This window comes from Hippopotamus amphibius, chromosome 7 (assembly GCF_030028045.1).
Source record: "Hippopotamus amphibius kiboko isolate mHipAmp2 chromosome 7, mHipAmp2.hap2, whole genome shotgun sequence".
In the NCBI taxonomy this organism is placed as follows: domain Eukaryota; kingdom Metazoa; phylum Chordata; class Mammalia; order Artiodactyla; family Hippopotamidae; genus Hippopotamus; species Hippopotamus amphibius.
Genome location: NC_080192.1, coordinates 30,673,816 through 30,693,069, shown reverse-complemented (window position 1 = coordinate 30,693,069; position 19,254 = coordinate 30,673,816).

Genomic DNA, 19,254 nt, shown 5'->3' with positions numbered 1-19,254 from the left:
TCACATCTGGTGGTTTTCTTTGACTGCGTGCACTTCTTCCTTAGTCAACCATTCGATCAATGCCCATATGTCTGTCTTTCTTAGAGTATGTCTTAGATGCTAATCCTCGCAGCTACCACTACAGATGTGTATCAGTGCAGCACATGGGCCTGAGTTCAAATCTTAGCTCTGTCTCTAATTAGTAGTTTGATAGGGGAAAGTCACTTAACCTCTCTGGGCATCCATTCATTCACCCATTCACTCACTCATTTACTCTTGGCTCCAGGAAAGCAGCAATGAATAAAACAGACAAGAATTCTGCCCTCCTGGAGCTTACATGCTAGTGAGGACAGACAATAAACAAAATAAATGATTATACAGTATATTAGAAAGGGAAAGTGTTATGGAGAAAAATAAAACAAGGAAAGGTATTCGGCAGTATGAAAAATGGGGAATAGTTACGCCTGCCTCAAAGGATTGTGAGGATAGAGACAGCCAAGATGACACACAAAGGGCACAAAGTGGGTACTCAATGGTTGATGTTTTTTTAAACTCACTGCTTCGCTTCTGCATAAAGCTGACTGATGTTGCTGGTGATCCTGCTTTGCATCTCATCATCCTGGCCCTGTTGCCGGGGAGCCCAGGAAAAGCTCTCTCAGGAGAGTTCTAGTGACTGTAAGAACCACAGGCTTCCTGACTTCCAGAGGCCTCAGTTCCCTGCTTAGGGTAGCAGTCACGTGTAGAGGACTGTGTTTAAAGGTTGGAGAGTACAGCAGGTTGTCTCTGATCCATTTTCATAAGTGCACAGAAACCATCTCATAGACCCTACTGTCTCTCTGTGCGTTTGTGTGTGCATGCAACAAGCACTCATGCTTGAATTTTTCCTGGTGTTTCCCCCTGGAAAGTTCCTTGAAAGAAAATCTTTCGGTTATAAACATTTGCTTGGTTATTGGAGAAGCATACCAACTTTGCAGGAATTTTCCTGCATTTGAGAATACTTGAGATTGATGAGACCTAAAAGTGTTACTATGACCTATAATCTTCCTGGAGTAATCTCTAGGAATAAAATGACATTTATTAACACATCATGTGAAAATAAACAGATTTTCACCTAATAAGGAGAGTGTGTTTTGGAAGGTCTAACTTAAAACGGAGTCTTGTGGCATATCCAGGATTCAGGATTTTTAGAGGTCCCGGGGAAGTCCTCAAAGTGACAGTCAGTAGAGTGAAGTAAGTCAGACAGAGAAAGACAAATATCATATGACATCGCTTATTTGTGGTATCTGAAAAAAAAAAGGTACAAGTGAACTTATTTACAAAACAGAAGTAGAGTGACAGATGTAGAAAACAGATTTCTGGCTACCAGGGAGTAAGGGCAGGGAGGGATAAATTGGGAGATTGGGACTGATTGACACATACACAGTACTATTATAAAATAGATATCTAATAAGATCCTACTGTGTAGCACAGGGAAATTTACTCAATACTCTGTAATGACCTATTTGGGAAAAGAATCTGAAAAAAGAGTGGATGTGTGTATATGTATAACTGATTCACTTTACTGTATACCTAAAACTAATACAACATTGTAAATCGACTGTACTCCAATAAAAATGTTTTTAGAAAAGTGACAGCCGATGGCTTTCAGGACAGCTAAACCTCAGAACAGAATCTAACTGCATTTGAGAAATACGTTTGAAATAATCTGACTTTAAATAAAGGGCGTATGGGGTTCACAAAACTCATGCTGAGCTTTCCTGACAGGTGCCTTGAAAAGACAGCAGCTTATGTCAGAAGGGCAGGAACTGCTGAACCCAAGAGGCCTAAAAGACTGACAACAGGAAACCCAGGTAATACACAGTGATGGGCTGTGCATGGAAGAATCCAAAGGGAGTTTCCAATACGAGCCCCAAATGAAAATACCACGACTGCAGATCTTGTTTTGCCATCAGACGGCTTCCGGTGTTGCCGCTTCTCCCAGCTTGCCCCCGGGGTCAGCGGCAGGGAGCTTACTGAAGGAGTCTGCAGGCTCTTGCTGGAGGCAGGTTAACAGTTTCCCCAAACAATGCAGCGGTGGAGAGAAAGGCAGGGACGCTTAGACAGCGACTAACAGGCAGCTAGACAGCAGCAGTTCCAGGGTCAGGTCGAGAGAGTGGTCGGAGCTTTCTTGCAAAAGAGATGGCACTTTCCCACCTTGCCAGAATTATATGACCTGAAGAAAAGTATGAACTACTGTGAAATTCAGACCCTGACCCCAGTTGGGAGAACTTTTTAAAAATTAGGTCTTCGTCGGCTTCCTTGTGTTTCTGTTTCCCATCACCTGATGAAATGCCCGTTAAGGTACATTCAGGATGCCGTAGAGATTCTATCAAGAATATTCTTTGGAAGTTAGACAGTCTCTAGTAGGGAAATTCACTTACAGCTAGCAGTGCTGATTTCTTCTTTCCGATGCCTTCATCTTTTCCTTCCAATGGGAAAACATTCATTCATTCTTCCCTCTTATCCTTTATTTTCACCAAGTAGGAAATGTAAAAGCACATGTAAATGTATATGTAAGAGATCATCCGGAGGTTGGCATCTCTGCATCTGCAGTATAGCCAAGTTCATTTACTGTTGGGTTTTTTTGGTTTGTTTTTTGGTTTGTTTCGTTTTGTTTTGGAAAAGGAACGAAGGCACCTTGCTTCCCATTGTACTATTTCCAGAACCCTAGCGAGGACCCTTGGTGGGAAATTAGGTTTACGTTTCCTTCCAGGAAGGTGAGGGGCTATATGTATTCATCTTTCCAGAACCTTCCCTGGTCCTGTCATGGGGCCTCATGTATACAGTATCCTGAGCGTTGGCCATGCTGCGTCAACATGCGGAATATTTGCCTTGTGCCTCCTTGTGTGGGCCTCATTTCTTCGGGTGACTTTTCTACTCATCTTGTGTACCTTTATTTACACAGGTGTGAGCAGTACAAGTAGCTGTTGTGTAAGAGCACTAATTATTTTTCTAAGAAGGTATTATTTCCTGCTAGTCTATTTTTGCTTCAGCAGTTAGTGGAAATGACTATGTGTGTCCATAATGCAAGGAATGCTTTAACTCAGTTTAGCAAACTTAAGAACTCACAGATTCCCCAGGAATATATTAATAGAACCCCAGGGACCTCCAAACTCCAGTCTAAGCAGTACTGCTTTGGGCCATTTGGTGGGTTAATTACAAAAGTTATATTTGGATATACCATGAAAATAACAACATAAAGCTACAACTTATTCTACACCAAGCTTTGCACCTGTTCAGTCTAACTACCAGGATAACTCTGTGTAGCAGGTATACTCTTACCACAGTTTTATAGTGGGGAGGACTGGGCTCAAATGTCAGGTAGTTACACTGGAATCCAAATATCTCAGTCCCTTCAAAGCCTCTTTAGTACACCCTGCTCCCTGCCTGATAGGAGTGACTTCATGCAACCTGTATAAAATAGCAGCATCTACATTACTTGTTCAGTTTTGTCTTGCTGCTCAAGACTGGGAGTTCTAGAGTCAGACCAACCTGGATTCTAAACCTTTCTAGTGTGTGACTCTGAAAGAAATCACATAATGACCATATACCTCAGTTTCCTTATCTGTAAAGTCAAGATAGTATTTCATAGGACTATGTCATAAATGAGTTATATTTGTAAAGGGGACAATCCTGAAACAATACTAATTCATTGACGGTCACCTGTTTTTATTATTAACACACACACACAGCTCTTAATAAATGTTTATGGACCTTGCTGAAAAGGGATTATATAATGAAAAACACTAGTGTCAGTTTTGTTCTTAGGAACAGAAGAAAAAAATCCATGAAAGATTGTGAAAGAAAAATGTGAAAGAACAGAGTCAGTTGCTTTACTACCTCTCTTAGTTGCTGATGTAAGCAGCACACATCTCAATGTGCTGAGAGATCTGGATAAAACGGGGACCTTGGGGACACTGGTTGCTTCAGAGGGACTTGCCAGCAGTCTAGGACTCGCCTGCTGGTGCTTCAGGCACTTTCCCCCTCCATCTCTGCTGGCTCACAGCCCTTCCTATTGCCTGCACAGCCTGCAAGAGGTGAACTGGAAGTCTGCTGGCCCAAGCTATGTGACCATCCCCAGTGATCTGGGTTTGTTGTCACTAATGGGAGCACATGCTTATATACTCAAGCTTTTAAGGCCTCCTGCATCTAAGAAATCTCCTGTGAGAAGTTGCTTCCTCTGACTTCTTGCCTAGCAAGAGCTTTTCAGGTGAAGGGAGAAGGAGCTGAGTCAGAGCTGGGTATGAGAGCCACTCTCCTGTGACTGGGAGAAATCTCCCATTCGTGGGTGAAGAGTGCTCTGCTAAAGGCCACGTGGTAGAAGCATACCTAAGCCTTAAGTAAATGGGCCACCTGCTCAGCACAGTTTCTATAGTAATTTTTTGCACATGCATGATTCCAAGGTTATTTTTATTAAATGTCTGACAAATGTGTATTTTTTTGCTGTAAACCCATCAGGTTTTTCTGGAGCCATCAGAAGTTTTAGATTCTTCACCAGAAGTCTAAACCCTTGCCAAGTCAGGCCCCACCCCCTTCCTCCACCTCACCACCCTCCCCCAATCCATCCCCTTCGCCTAACCGGTTTCCCAGGGAAGAAGCCTTTATAATGGGGATTTCTCTGCCCTTTTGTTATAGTGTCTGCATGGTGATTTGAGTAATTCAGTATAGCTAACCGTAGTACTCTAATGCTTTAAAGATGGAGAATTAGCTGTGACATTCTCTAATATGAGCCAATACCTTAGACACGGTGACCCATGAAATTTTTTTTAATTTGCATAAACGATGTTAAAAAATTATTTCTGTTGCTGAATTGGTGGCGCTTGCAATGTGTCTTGTTAGGGGAGATGTGATAGGACCCGTGGATCTTGTATGACCAAGATATAAGATGGCAGCCAGACCAGCTGCATTTGTAACCATGCAGCTTCCAGCACTGGAGGCTGTGACCCTCCACTTCACCTGGGACCCTGCCCCCTGCTTTGTGAGACTACATCCCCTGCTGGGTTTTATTGTGGAATGTTGCTGCCTTTCCTTCAGCATGGCCCTCTCATGCAAGGTGCTGTTCATCAAAATACTCAGGTGGGGAGAAGGACTCAGTTTGGATGACTGTACGTACTTGCTAAAACACTTTTGTGTGTGTGTCTAATTAAATTTGATATGAGGTTTACTTTTATAGCGAGAGTGAGGTGGGGTGCAGTGAGGAACGTGACCTAAATCTGGGGCAAAGCATTTGAAAAATATAGGTGCTCAAATCCTAGCTCCAGTAAGTCTGATTTAAATGATATAAGGGTCCCAGGCATCCATATGCTTCAAAAGTTCCCCAGGGAATTCTACTATGCAGCCTGGGCCGTAGAGAACCTCTGCCTTAGAAGGATTCACAGCACTCCTCCCCATCATCCACTTGCCTAGGGAGAGGTTTCCAGTCAGACCAGTGGGTCTCGAAATAAGTGTTTTGAAACAGCAGGAGGTACCTGCCTGTGGTCCACACCATGGACTCCCACGCAGGGACTCTGATTGAGGTCTAGAGAGGGGCCCAGGCAATTGCCTTTTAGTCCAGCATCCAAGAGTGGCTCTTACAGATGGACTGTACTTTGAGAAGCTCCTAATACCCCAGACAGTCAGGTTCCTCACCCACCAGCTCTGGTCCACAGGGATAGAAATTTTCTTATCTGGAAGGATGAATCAAATAGTACACTTTATCTGCAAATATCAGAACTTCATAACAGAAAAATGCAACCTCAGACATAACTAATCTGCTTGTCCTTGTCAACTCAACTCTTGAACTGGCACAAACTCTGATTTCTTTCCAGGAGGCCTGAAACGGTACCCACATATGCCTGTGGTTTTGCCCAAAAGAGGGTTTCTCCTGACAACAGCATCAAATCTTGTGTTGAACACCGTTGTGTGTCTAGATCTGAAATGATTGCTGGAGCATATGGAAATCAGTAAGAGTCAGACCCTGCCATCACAAAAAATAAGTCTGATTGGGGAAGTTAGACGTAAGGCCAGGGTCCTAGAATGTATGAAAATAAATATAGTAATTGCAATAGAAAAAAGTGCAATGGGGACAAGAGGAGGAATTGGGTCCATTGACCCCAGGTGTTGGAAAGTGACCCAGAGAAGACAGTATTCGAGGTAGAACGCTGTGCCTGAGCAGATTCCCCCTCTCCATGGTCACAGAGGGACAGAAGAAAGGCACTGCGGGTAAGAGAGCCAGATGGCACCAGTGAACGTTTGGAGGCATGGACGGATGTGTGTGAGAACTGGAGAGCAGTTGAGTAGTTATAAAGGGCACGGAGTGGCAAAGAAAGAGGAAAGGTAATTTAAAGCCAGATGGACATGAGCTTTGGATGTCCTGCTCAGGAGTTTGGAAGTTTTTTTTCGTCAGTGAGAAGTCATCACAGATATTTATACAGGGGTGTGACATGATTTCAGAAGATGGTTATGGTAACAAAGGGGCTGAGTAGACTGGAGGAGAGAGAGAAACTGGGGGCAGGAAAACCAATTAGGAAGCAATTGCAATTGTTCAAGAAAATGATGCTTTCCACCACAATAGTCCTGTTCCTAAAATAATATACTAATCATCTTGCTTCATTTTATTCCTCTTATTTCTGGGGCTAGAAAAATCACTTTGCCCTTCTGTGACTCAGAATCCCTTCCTATTAATAGAAGATGACAAAATCCTTATCTTACCTCACACAGGGAGGTGCTGAGAGATGCTTGTAAGTGTAGCCAGGAAAGAGGGGGAAATGTTACTCTTTTTTTTTTTTTTTAATTTTTATTTATTTATTTATTTAAAATTCTTTTGGCTGCGTTGGGTCTTTGTTGATGCACACGGGCTTTCTCTAGTTTCGGTGAGTGGGGGCTACTCTTCGTTGTGGTGCGCGGGCTTCTCGTTGCAGTGACCTCTCGTTGCAGAGCATGGGCTCTAGGCGCGTGTGCTTCAGTAGTTGCAGCACATGGGCTCAATAGTTGTGGCTCACAGGCTCTAGAGCACAGGCTCAATAGTTGTGGCTCACAGGCTTAGTTGCTCCGCGGCACGTGGGATCTTCCTGGGGAAGGGATCGAACCCGTGTCCCCGGCATTGGCAGGCAGATTCTTACCCACTGCGCCACCTAGGAAGTCCCAAGAGGGGGAAATGTTATTGTAAATGCCAGTGGTATCATTTCTCTCTAGGAGAGAAACTGCCTTTTGCCTCTAACTTTTTATTATGAGAATTTCAGACCTGCAGAAAAGTTGACAGCTGAGTGAAATCATCAGAAATACTTAAGTTTCTGCAGAAGTTCCAAGTGCTCACTCTCCAAGAAGTGGCATTTCTAATACAATCATCTGTGGTCTTTAGGACGAAAATGCCGTTGCAACATGTATGGTTACAAACACTGTTTTGTAAAATGAAATTTTGTTAAAAAAAAACAAAAAAAAAGCTTGTCTCCCCATTGTTTTTCATTAGGAACAAAAGTGTCAGGGATAGTCCTCCCATTACTCCTATTGCTGACATGGGGGTGGGGCGTGTCCCCTATCAGTAGACGGAGCTAAGCACAGTCACTTAAGTGAAGAGTCGGACGTAATGCTTCTCAGGTGTTCTTGTTTGTGGGGTCCCTAGCAAGGGACACCTGGCCATGCCTTTTCCACCTGCTGCCGGGGCCTCTCTGACAACTAGATCGCCATTTCACCGCCCAGAACCATAGCAGAATTCTCTTCTCTTTTTGGAAAACTATCACCCATACCTGTCACAGAATGCAGTACAGACTGAAAATGCTTTCCATTTTGTCAAAATGACTGTCTTCTACCTCTTAAAAAATTCATGCTCAATATGCCTGCTGAGTTAAGGCATAAAAAGATAAAAAGATAAATCACATGGGGACACTCCCCTCAAGAAGCTAACAGCTGGGACCGTGACCTAAGAGAGAATGTGGGCTGGTAGCTTTCAGCGTGCTGGTAGCATTCAGCATGCTGGTAGCGTTCAGCGTTCAGCATCAAAGTTCAAGATCCGAAAGGATCGTGGTGTTATGTGACCAATGGAGTCCTGCCAACCCAGCATGGGACAATTTAGACTTACAATGAGGAACTCCACAGTTCTTCGTTTTATATATGAAAACTAAATGATAATAGAGTGATATTATAAAGAGACACGTCAGGAACATGTAAGGAGAAGATAATATACACTACTTTTTAAGGTACAGTTACATAAATAAGTGATTAGTTCTCTCAAATGGAAGTAATTGCTCTGGTACAATAAATTATTCTGATTTATTTGTTCTCTCTTAACATGCATTTCTTGAAAAACTTATTGGCAAAATTCATCACAAAGTAATTGGGAGATTACAAACTACAGAAGAATAACCCTTTTTAATCCTTACACAAATTAGTTCTTATTTTAAGGGCAGTTTAAATATCACAGCATCCCAGTCTGCATTTGCCTTTACTTGTCCATTCCTCATAAGGTTCTTTTACTTCAAAGAGCTCAAGGAAAACAACAAGAATCATGGCTGTGCTGACAATAAAGAATGTGTTACAAAGGGAATTCATAAAGATTTATTCATTTACTAATGAAGAAATGTGACCATTTGATAATTCTAATTTCTGATTAGATCTTTAAAGGTGTGACTTATTCACTTCTTTTCAAAAAAATGTGCAAGACACAGACTGGGAGAAAATGTTTGTGAAAGATACATCAGATAAAGAACTGTTACCCAACATGAAAAAAACTCTTCAAACTCAACAGTAAGAAAATGAACAACCTGATTTTTAAAGGGCCAAGGACTTTAATGGATACTTCACCAAAGATATACAGATAACAAGTAATCGGGGAAATGCAAGTTAAAACAATTATGAGATACCACAGCACAGCTGTCAGAATGGCCAAAATCTGAAACACTGACAACAGCAAAGGCTGGCAAGGATGTGGAACAAGAGGAACTCTCATTCTTTGCTTGTGGGAATGCAAAATGGTATGGCCACTTTGGAAGACAAACTTTGTCTTCCAGAGTTTGGCAACTTATTACAAAAGTAAACATACTCTTATCATATGATCCAGCAGTCATACTCCTTGGTATTTACCCAAAGAAGTTGACACGTCCACAAAAAAAACCTGCACACAGATTTTTATAGCAGCTTTATTCATAACTGCCGAAGCTTGGGAGCAACAAAGATGTCCTTCAGAAGGTATATGGGATAAATAAACTACGGTCATCCAGACAATGGGATATTATTCAGCACTGAAAAGAAATGAGTTGTCAAGCCATGAAAAGACATGGAAGGAGCTGAAATGCCTATTGCTCAGTGAAAGAAGCAAATCTGAAAAGGCTACACACTGTATGATTCCAACTATATGACACCCTTGAAAAGACAAAACTACAGAGACAGGAAAAAGATCAATGACAGCTTGGGGTTGGAGGGAGAGAGGGCTGAATTGGTTGAGTGCAGAGGATATTTAGGGCGGTGAAACTATTCTGTACAATATTATAACGATAAATACATGTCAGTATCTATTTGTTAGAAATTCATAGAATGTGCCTCACAGAGAGTGAGCCCTTACGTAGCTTGTGGACTTTGGGTGATAATGACGTCTCAGTGTAGGTTCCTCACTTCTAACAAATGTTCCACTCTGGTGGGGGGTGTTGGTGATGGGGGAGGCTGTGCAGGTGTGGGGACAGGGTGTATATGGGAAATCTCTGTACTTCCTGCTCAATTTTGCCCTAAACCGAAAACTGCTGTAAAAAGTAAAGTCTTTTTTAAAATAAATGAAAAAATAACGTGTATGCTGCCCTCCAGTTGACTTGGAACTACAGAATACAGTTTTCTCATGAACTAAATGAAAACCCCTTTTCAAATGTCTACATATATTATACAATATTTCCTTCCCTTAAAAAATAAAATGCTATTGAGCTACATTTGGATAGATGACACTTGTGTATGGAACAAAATTCAAAAGAAAAGTAAGTCTCTCCTAGACACCTAGTTCCTTTCCCTAGAGGCAGCTATTGTTAACCAGTCTGGTGCATCCTCCCAAAGAGAAAGTCTATGCATATACAAACATATACCTTTACTATTACTGATGCTATTATTACGCAGCTGTAGCAGACTAGACATACAGGAGTGCAATTTGATTTTTCACTGAACACATTTTGAAAATGGGCTTTGTAAATTGATACAGCCACTATGGAGAACAGTATGGAGGCTCTTTATAAAAAAACTATTAATAGAATTACCATATGACCCAGCAATCCCACTACTGGGCATATAACCAGAGAAAAACCATAATTCAAAAAGACACATGCACCCCAATGCTCATTGCAGCACTATTTACAACAGCCAGGTCATGCAAGCAACCTAAATACCCATCCACAGATGAATGGATAAAGAAGATGTGGTACATGTATATGATGAGATACTACTCAGCCATAAAAAGGAACAAAAGTGGGTCATTTGTAGAGACATGGATGGACCTAGAGACTGTCATACAGAGTGAAGTAAGTCAGAAAGAGAAAAACAAATATCGTATATTAACGCCTATAGGTCGAATCTAGAAAAACGGTACAGATGAACAGGTTTGCAAGGCAGAAATAGAGACACAGATGTAGAGGACAAACATATGGACACCAAGGTTGTGAGGGGGGGTGGGATGAATCGGGAGATTGCAGTTGACATGTATACACTACTATGTATAAAATAGATAACTAATGAGAACCTGCTGTATAGCACAGGGAACTCTGCTGTACAGTAGAAGCTAACACAACATTGTAAAACAGCTACACCCCAATTAAAAAAATAATAATAATTAAAAAAAAGAGATTGCTCGCTAAGGCTGTGTTGGATTCGGCAATCCCAGGGCTGCAGAAGTGAGAGAGAAAGAGAGATGAGGCAGGGGAGAGAGGAATGCAGATGCCAAGCGGGTGTGTTAAGGAGCTGGCCATAAAGTCATGAGGAATTACGAGCCAGTTGCTCATCCTGCAAGTCACCTTGAAGCAATCCATCAGGTGGGGGTGGGGGTGGAGGAAGGAAGAAGGCTTATCTTCTTGACCTCTGGTCCCTTGATTCAAAGTTTAGGTCCCCTGCACATCTGGGTTGTTACTCAGCCACTTCAGAGAGCCATTAGGCAAGCCAGATTCCACATCTTAGCAAGCTGCCTGGAAGAGATGGGAGGGCAGCTGGCATCCATAAGGCACGTGAGTCTTGTCAGGTCAGACCTAGGCCAGGAACCACTGAAGTTCCTGTTACGGCAGGTGAGAGGTGGTCTCACCAGAACCCCGCCCCCAGGAAGCTCTTCATTCAGGTTGAGACTGAGGCTGGGGGTGGAGTGAAGCTGGGGCATCCCGAGAGGCACAAAAATTAGTCAAGTATAGTCATGTTTATAAATTGTGAAGAGTCATTTTAAAGCTTTTTAGGATCTAAGAATTATTGCTTTTGTGAAGGTTAGTATGAATGACTTTCAGATAAATGAGTCATCACATCATAATGAGGGTGGAAATTCTATTATTAACAAGATGTATGATGGCTGAAATATTTTTTATGATTATTCAGATTGATTTCTATACTGAGTTTACTCATTCTTAATCAGATGACTTTTATTATTAAAGTTGATTCTGAAGGATTGTTCATTAATAAAAATGCTTTTAACCACAATTCTTTGTTTCTAAGTGGTATCTAATAATTTGTGTTAAGAAACATATCTCAACTTCTAGACACATATTTTACCAGAACTCCTATTGCACTAAAAAACGACAAGCTCTTACCTCTCTGCCATGCATTCATATGCTCACAACAGGGTCCTGTGATGTGGGTCTAGGGGAGCGGGGGCAGATGGTGGTGATGGAAGCAGGGGGAAAAATCAGTGGAAGAGAGTCTGTTGATGGAATGAGTTTCATAATCTAAAAATAAAATAACCACAATTACTTATCCTAGTATGCCATCCAGATAACATTTGGAAATTTACATAGAAGTAACAGGAGGGCCTGCATGAAACCTTCTGAAAACAAAGTCAGCTTTTCAAAAATGTATGTTCTCTTGGATTTTCGGGACTCTAGAAGCTTATTTTAGTTCTCCAAGTGGAAGGACCGTAGTTGGTGTCATCTCCATACAAACAGCAAGAAGCTAACTTTGGGGAACAACACATGGGCACTTGTCCCCAAGATCATAGTGTTTTTATGTCCTTTCCACGCCCCCCACCATCAGAAGCCCCACCAAGAACAATTTGTATTTTCCTGCTTAATGCAGATTCTATCTGAATGTAGTCTCTCTCCTCCGGCTTCCCTCTAGGCATTTGCCAATCCCGTATGAGGTTAGAGAGCTTGCACTGTGGCATAGAAAGAACATTCATGTACTGACTTCATATCCTGCAGGAGAAAGAGGATGGCATGAGAAATTCTGTTGCCAATAATTGAAAGGAGTTTATCACCTTATCTTTAGTAGGTGTAATGTCAAAACTTCAAGAAGAGCATAAACAGTCCAATCTGAGCCTAGCCTGAGTTTCCCACTTTCCCTGAAGTTTCGATGTCTTAGAGGAATCCGAGCGGATGTGGAATTACATGTTAGTGCCTGAAAGCGGGCTCAGCCCTTACCCTAAAATGAATGTACGCTTAGTTCCGAAGGACTCATTTCCAGAGGGTGGTGGAAGGAACAACAGAGACAGCTACATGCCTACACGCTCAGCCATCTGCCATTCCAACCACACGTCTCTCCCCTCCGTTTCCTGCAAATGATTCATCTATTCCTTTTCTCCTTCAGAGATAACTGTGTAAGCATTTAAGGAGGGGAAAGTCATTAAGAGAAGTGGAATCTGGAGTTCTTAGGATGAGGTAGAGCAGATTAAACAGTCTGGAATTTCACAAAGCAAACAGTGTGGGCGTGGGCTCCTACTGGTGCCTCGTTTCCTAACAGGCTCTCGTCATCTATCATGAACAGGTCAACAAAAACGGCTGCGTGTAAACTATGAGAGCGTGAGTTGCTGAAGAGCAGAAGAGGAGGGAACAGCAGAAGTCAGGGGAAAGATTCTGAATTTCCCGACTAGAGACACTGCTGGTCTTACCCACCATCATACACGGCTTCTGTCTCTTACTTTTACACCAGTGAATGGCATCTTTGTGACTTTTTCTAATAAGCAGACCTAAAAGCTGCCACCAAAGTCATGCTTTAAAGGAGACCCTGACCAATAGCCAGAGAAGGTGACGACGGCCATGTCCCCAACACCAAGTAGTTTAGCGACAACATGCTGAGTATTGATGAGCGTGTCCAAAAGGAGGGGCTTTATGGTTATTGAATTGCATCACTTGGAGGCAGATGGACCTCGGTTCAAATCCTGGCTCTGTGTCCAGCTTCTGGGACATTAGGCAAGTTGCTAAACCTCTGGGACTCTCAGGTGCCTCACGTGTGTGTTGGGGGATAAGGTCACCTCCCTCAAGGGGTTGAAGTGAGGACCAAAGAGGATGATGTAGGTAAAGTACTTCCTGGGGTCCTCAGGAGGAGGTTTACACAGATATCAGATTATTAGGGAAATCTCTTATCATTTCACATCATCTTCTGCCGCACCTACACCTTGATGGTCAAGAACTCAAGGGGTCAAGGTCAAGAACTCAAAGGGACCGACTCGAGCCTATTCCAGTACAGCGTCGCGCATCAGGAGAGGAAGGGGCAGGCATCACTGGGGACCCAGCAATAGAACTGCATGGAACGTACTCTTCTTGTTAGCACAAGACACCAGGAGAGGAGAAAAAAGGAGGTAGAGAGACAAGGAGAGCCTGATGACATCTTCTCCTCCCAGCCCTGACAGTCACCACATCCCCTGTGGCAAGTGAAAGGCCTGAGAAGTGAGTGATCCCGTTGCTGAGTAGAACAAACAGTTTCCAGATCAGATTGATTTCTTAAAGACTCTAGCATGATGCTTTCATTTTTCCCATCTGTAAAATGGGTATCATAATAGCACTTACTTCTTGAGTTGTTGTGAAAACGAAATAAGATAATCTATGTGATGGACTAAATGCAGGAGCCCAGGACAGTCAGCATTACATAAATGTTAGCTACTGTTATTATTTTGTGTCCTTGTCAATATATGGAATTGTTAACAATTGTATATTATTCATTAATGTTTATTGGTTGATCAATTTTCATTTGATAAACACTTGCTCCCTCTATTTAGTGAACCGAATCGTTCAGTCACTCCATTCATTTATTTATCATCAATATGTATTTAGAGCTTAGGCTATGCTGGTGCTATGCTGGACTCAGGAGATGCCAAATCTCATCTGGCAAGAAGCTTGAAGGCTAGTCGGGGAAAGAGACGTGTAAAGAAAAACAGGATGAGACAAGGTATAGGAAGTACCAGGAGTCAGGAAGGGCTTCACGGAGGAGGCCCTGAAGGATGAGCAGCCCAGGGAGTTTGGGCTTGGGAATTTCAGGTAACAAAAACAGCTTGCAAAAAAAGATGAAGTTGTGAAACAAACAAAGATGCAGGGAGGGGGGAGCCACGAGGACTTCGGTGTGGGTGGTGCTTGCCCATCTGCTGCTGTCTTTCCCTGAAATCAGGCTCAACCCTGGGCTGAGGCCGCGGAGGCCCACCTGCAGCTCAGCCCTGCTCCAGGGGTTGAGCCCAAGTCTGCTCTTAGAAGAAGTGTAAGTAGCGCACCTAATCAGTATCTAGTCAGCTGGGCTCCGGATTTTGTTCCGAGCTCCTGCTCCATTTCCAGCTGTGGCTGCTTAGTCTGAGGATGACTATTGCCTGCCAGATTCCTCCTCTTCGCCCTCTCAGGTAGAACACAGGCTGATAACCTCTTGTTGAAAAGCTCTGATGACAACCATAGGGCTGAACTGCCCCATCGCTGCCTAAACAGGAGTTCCTATCTACAACCTGTTTCGACTGCCTGGCAGAAGCGCCCCTAGAATCCTCACATAAACCTGGTTGGGCGCACCACTGATTGAATTCCATTCTGACTATTGCTAATGAAAAATGCAGGGACTTCCCTGGTGGCACTGGTTAAGAATCCGCCTGCCAATGCAGGGGACACGGGTTCGAGCCCTGGTCCAGGAAGATCCCATGTGCCACGGAGCAACTAAGCCTGTGCGCCACAACTACTGAAGCCTGCACACCTAGAGCCCATGAAGCCACCACGATGAGAAGCTCTCGCACCACAATGAGGAGTAGCTCCTGCTCACGACAACTAGAGAAAGCCCATGTGCAGCAACAAAGACTCAACACAGCCAATAAATAAATAAATTTATGAAAAGAAAAGTGTACTACCTTGGTATTGAAGGTAGCACCAAACATATGCTTTGGGGGAGACGGGTTATGCAATATGCTTTAGTAAATTCCCCATAAGCATTTGGACTTAGAGTAGGTGTCCAATAAAAGCTCTCAAAGTATATGAACCTTGGCCTTGTGGGCCCAGGCCTAGCTGTCCTGATTGGCATTTGATGGCGTATCTCATTTTCCTTAACATTGCTCGGAAGATTAGGACACCAGTCATATGCTAGCAGCCACAACTTTAAAAAAAACAAACGTGGGGAATAAAGTCACAAGAGGAAATAAGGACCATTTGGAAACTTGAGAACCCACACGTTCTCTATGTGATTTTTTCTTTCAGGAAGGATTTCAAAGTTTCAACCTGTTTTAATGCTAGCCCATCTGGCGGCTTCATTAATGAAAACAGCAGCATCTTCTAATGCTCTTGTGTGAGGCAGTACTTTCCAAAAAATTACAGAAAGAACTTTTGGATTTGATGTACCATATTTTGTCTTTTTTTTTTACCCCTTTGTTGGTGGCGGAGGGGGGAGAAGAAACCAACTGGAGCACATTTTAAAAGAGAATATGTGCATGGAAATATTCAGTGAGTCACGCCTTGTGTTGTAGGTCTATTCCGGTGCGTGGGGTTTCCAGAACAATTACATAAGTGTTAGCATAGCCAGGAACTTTTGACATTTGTGGCAGCTTAATGGAGTTCTTTTCTTCATTGAAAATATCCTAATTGTTGTTTCCTTAAATTTAAAATGCATAAAACTAGTGAAGCAGTATAAATTGATTTTGAGTTATTTCTATCAAGTGTATTTTGTTGGCAAAGAAACTGAAGAAAATTTATTTGAAATGAAATACTGGTGATCAAGCTGTAACAAATATAGTAATCTAATCACCCAGCAAAAATTGCCTGGGAGCATCGATTGTGAGATATTTTTGTTTCTTTTTCTTCTATCATCTGTCAAGATTTTCTTCACAATCTGAGAGTCTGTAGCACATTGTTTACTTGGACAGCCCTAAATAGGGGAGTTATTTAATAGCATGGTTTTGAAAATCCTGAGGTTCCAAAAGCCACTAGAACACACCAATATCTTGCTTTTATTTTTCAGATCACCCAGGAAATAATGTGATATTCCAAGTGCCACTAGTATGTTCGTTAGAAAAATTTTTTAAAGATACTCAAGTTCCAAGATGCTCAGTCTTCCAAAAAGAGAGACGAGAGAAAGACACAGAGCCATTGTCAGTTCATCTTTTCCATTTCAAAAGTGAGCCCCCCAAATCCACGGTTGAAGGGCTTTCCAGGGAGGGTGGAGCCCTTGGTTCTTGTAGATGTTTGTTCAGTGTCTTGCACGACTTTTCCTAACTGGCTTATTTTCCTGCAGATAAGAGGTTGTAGTTATGGGTGTTCCTGTATTTATTGGTTCAAAAGATTCGTGCAAAGGACAGGTGGGCAGAGCGGGTGCTGACTCACAGAGGGTGCTGTTTGCTTCTGCCCTATGTGCTCCTTTTGAGGGGAGAGGGCACAGTCCACCAAGTCCACCTCTGCACACCCAGTGCTGCTGAATTCTTTCCACATGACCACAACTGCTTGAACACCTTTCCTCTGTTGCAGAGCTGATAGCACCGCACACCTTGGGAATCCCTATAGGGAAGGAGGGGTGAGGCTGTGTGAACTGCGTGGGCTGTGGTCATGTAGGTGAGGATGGAAACGGGATCACAAATATAGTAAATATCCCTGTGACACCCAGTCGTCATCGGTGTGCTTGTTGATGTTGGAGTATGACGTGCTGTTCAGGACTATTTCCAAGAATCTACTGTAAATGAACGCCGGGGACTTAGGAGGCAAGGCGAAAGGAGGAATTTGGTGTCCCTGCCAAGTTTCCTAAATAATGGAGATGATTTTTCAGGAGGAAGTGATGTGTTCATCCCAGGGCTAGGAGGGTGGAGGGGGAAGAAGGAGCCTTTGCAAGTAAGAAAATGCTACCAGAGCCACGGGCAGCTCAGGACATACCCTCTTGACCAACAGGAAGGAGGTGAGGGGAGCTGCCCTACATAGTTTCACTGACAAACTCTTCATCGGACTCTTCATATTCCTGGCCTTCTGCATCCAGTAGTCACCAAGTCCAACTAGCTCTATCTCCTTCGATTCTGGAATCCATCTTTGCTTCTTTCACTCTCCAGTCACTGAGAAAGTCTCTCACCATCTCTCACTTGAATTGCTACAATAGCCTCCTAACTGGTCCCCCTGCCTGCAGTCTTGCCCCAAACAACCCATATCTCACCAAGGGGATCTTGTCTTTTCATTGTTGAACAATGGGACTTTATCAGGAGGATTTCTGTCAGCTCTCTGGGGGGACCAGAAGATGCCTACATAGGTAGAAACCGCCAGGGAGGGGATGGGATAGGTCTAGGAACCATTCGACAGTGTTGTAGTGCCCTGTCCCAGAATGAATGATCCTCTGTCATTTCTGGGGATTTTTTTTTTTTTTTCTATTGTTCTATCCTCTTTTCAAGATTTTGATTCCAAGGAGTAAATAGTGTTCCAGCTTGGGTTAGGTAGCTGTTTGTTGGTAAGTAGAGGGTTGAGGGCCCCTAGATTTAATAGTCTCCCCAGGTTTTCTAGTGGGGGAGATGTAAGCCTTCAAAAGAAAGTCAAATTGGAGTGAATAACGAGAAGACAAAAATCAGCATGTGCCCATGATATGTTGATTATAGAAGAGGCATCTAAGGACAGTGAAAATATATATGAGGGTGAGTCAAAACTTATCCACACTCTGGCCGTAAAAGTTACAGAAGTTTTGATATAACTGGAGTGCGGATAATTTTTGACTCAGCCGTGTATTATCCCGTTGTACTCTGACAGCTTGTTAACTTACATCTCTTCCTCAGTAGACACTGAAGTCCTTGACGGAAGAGCCATGTCGTATTCACCCTCATATGCCTGCCCTCTCAGAGACACATACAATAAATATTCATTGCATGAAAGAATGAATCAATGTCCACTTAAAAGAAGGCTTCGTTTTGTCTAGTCTGTAAGATTCGCAAGGACTTTATGATCCCCCAGCCTTCAGCGATCCTCCTCCCTGACCTAAACTGCACTGAACTCAGTAGTATTCAGTCCACTCATTCGCCCTCCGGGTGCTCCCAAAGGGAAAGGCAGAGAACCAAGAGACTATATGTCAGATACAAGATTCTTTCTGCTACCATTTATCCATCTCTTCTAGCATCATTTTGATCTTTAGAACTCGCAACATGCATTTGTTCCCGGGATGTGTGGTAGTTCTTGATGTGCTGATAGCTAACTATCTTATCTTAATATAATACAATGCAAGGAATGTGCTTTGAGATCAGACAGACGTAGATTCCAATATGAACGTATCAATTACTAGCTTTGTGACCCTGGATCCTTTTTTTTAACCTCTCTGGATCTTGCATGACACATCTGTTCACTGAAGATACAAGTATAAATGAAAAAATACATACAGACACTTTTAATGCTTGTCGAGTGACAGGTGTCCAGTAAACATCAGCCCCCTTCTAGGTTGGTGACTTGTAGCAATAGAGGCATGAGGGAAGTTTGCAGTGCTAGAGGAGGTAATTGGAACTGAAAGGAAGAGAGAAAAGCAGAATGAACACACTGATTTGCTCTAACATGAATCAAAGTCAATGATTAACTTTTTGCTGAACTATGTAAAACACACCAAAGTTTAAAAAGATGTAACAAATAGATTTGAGAGACCCAAGTCCTTATATTTTCTGAAGCAACAACAGAATTAGATATTTCCCAAATTAAAACCTGCACAGGCATACATTGCAAGATATTTCTTCTCCAGTGTGTGCTGTTTTGCTCCACTCCAGGATGCACTGGGATGACACTCTGGGTCCATTATAGGTTTGGGGATGTATCACCTGAGAGGTCACGTCTATAGAAATCCTAGAGCCGAATATACCAAGGATTAGAGAGTCAAATGAGCAAGCTGCCTTAGGGGGTGAGGACACTGGATCTGTGCACCAAC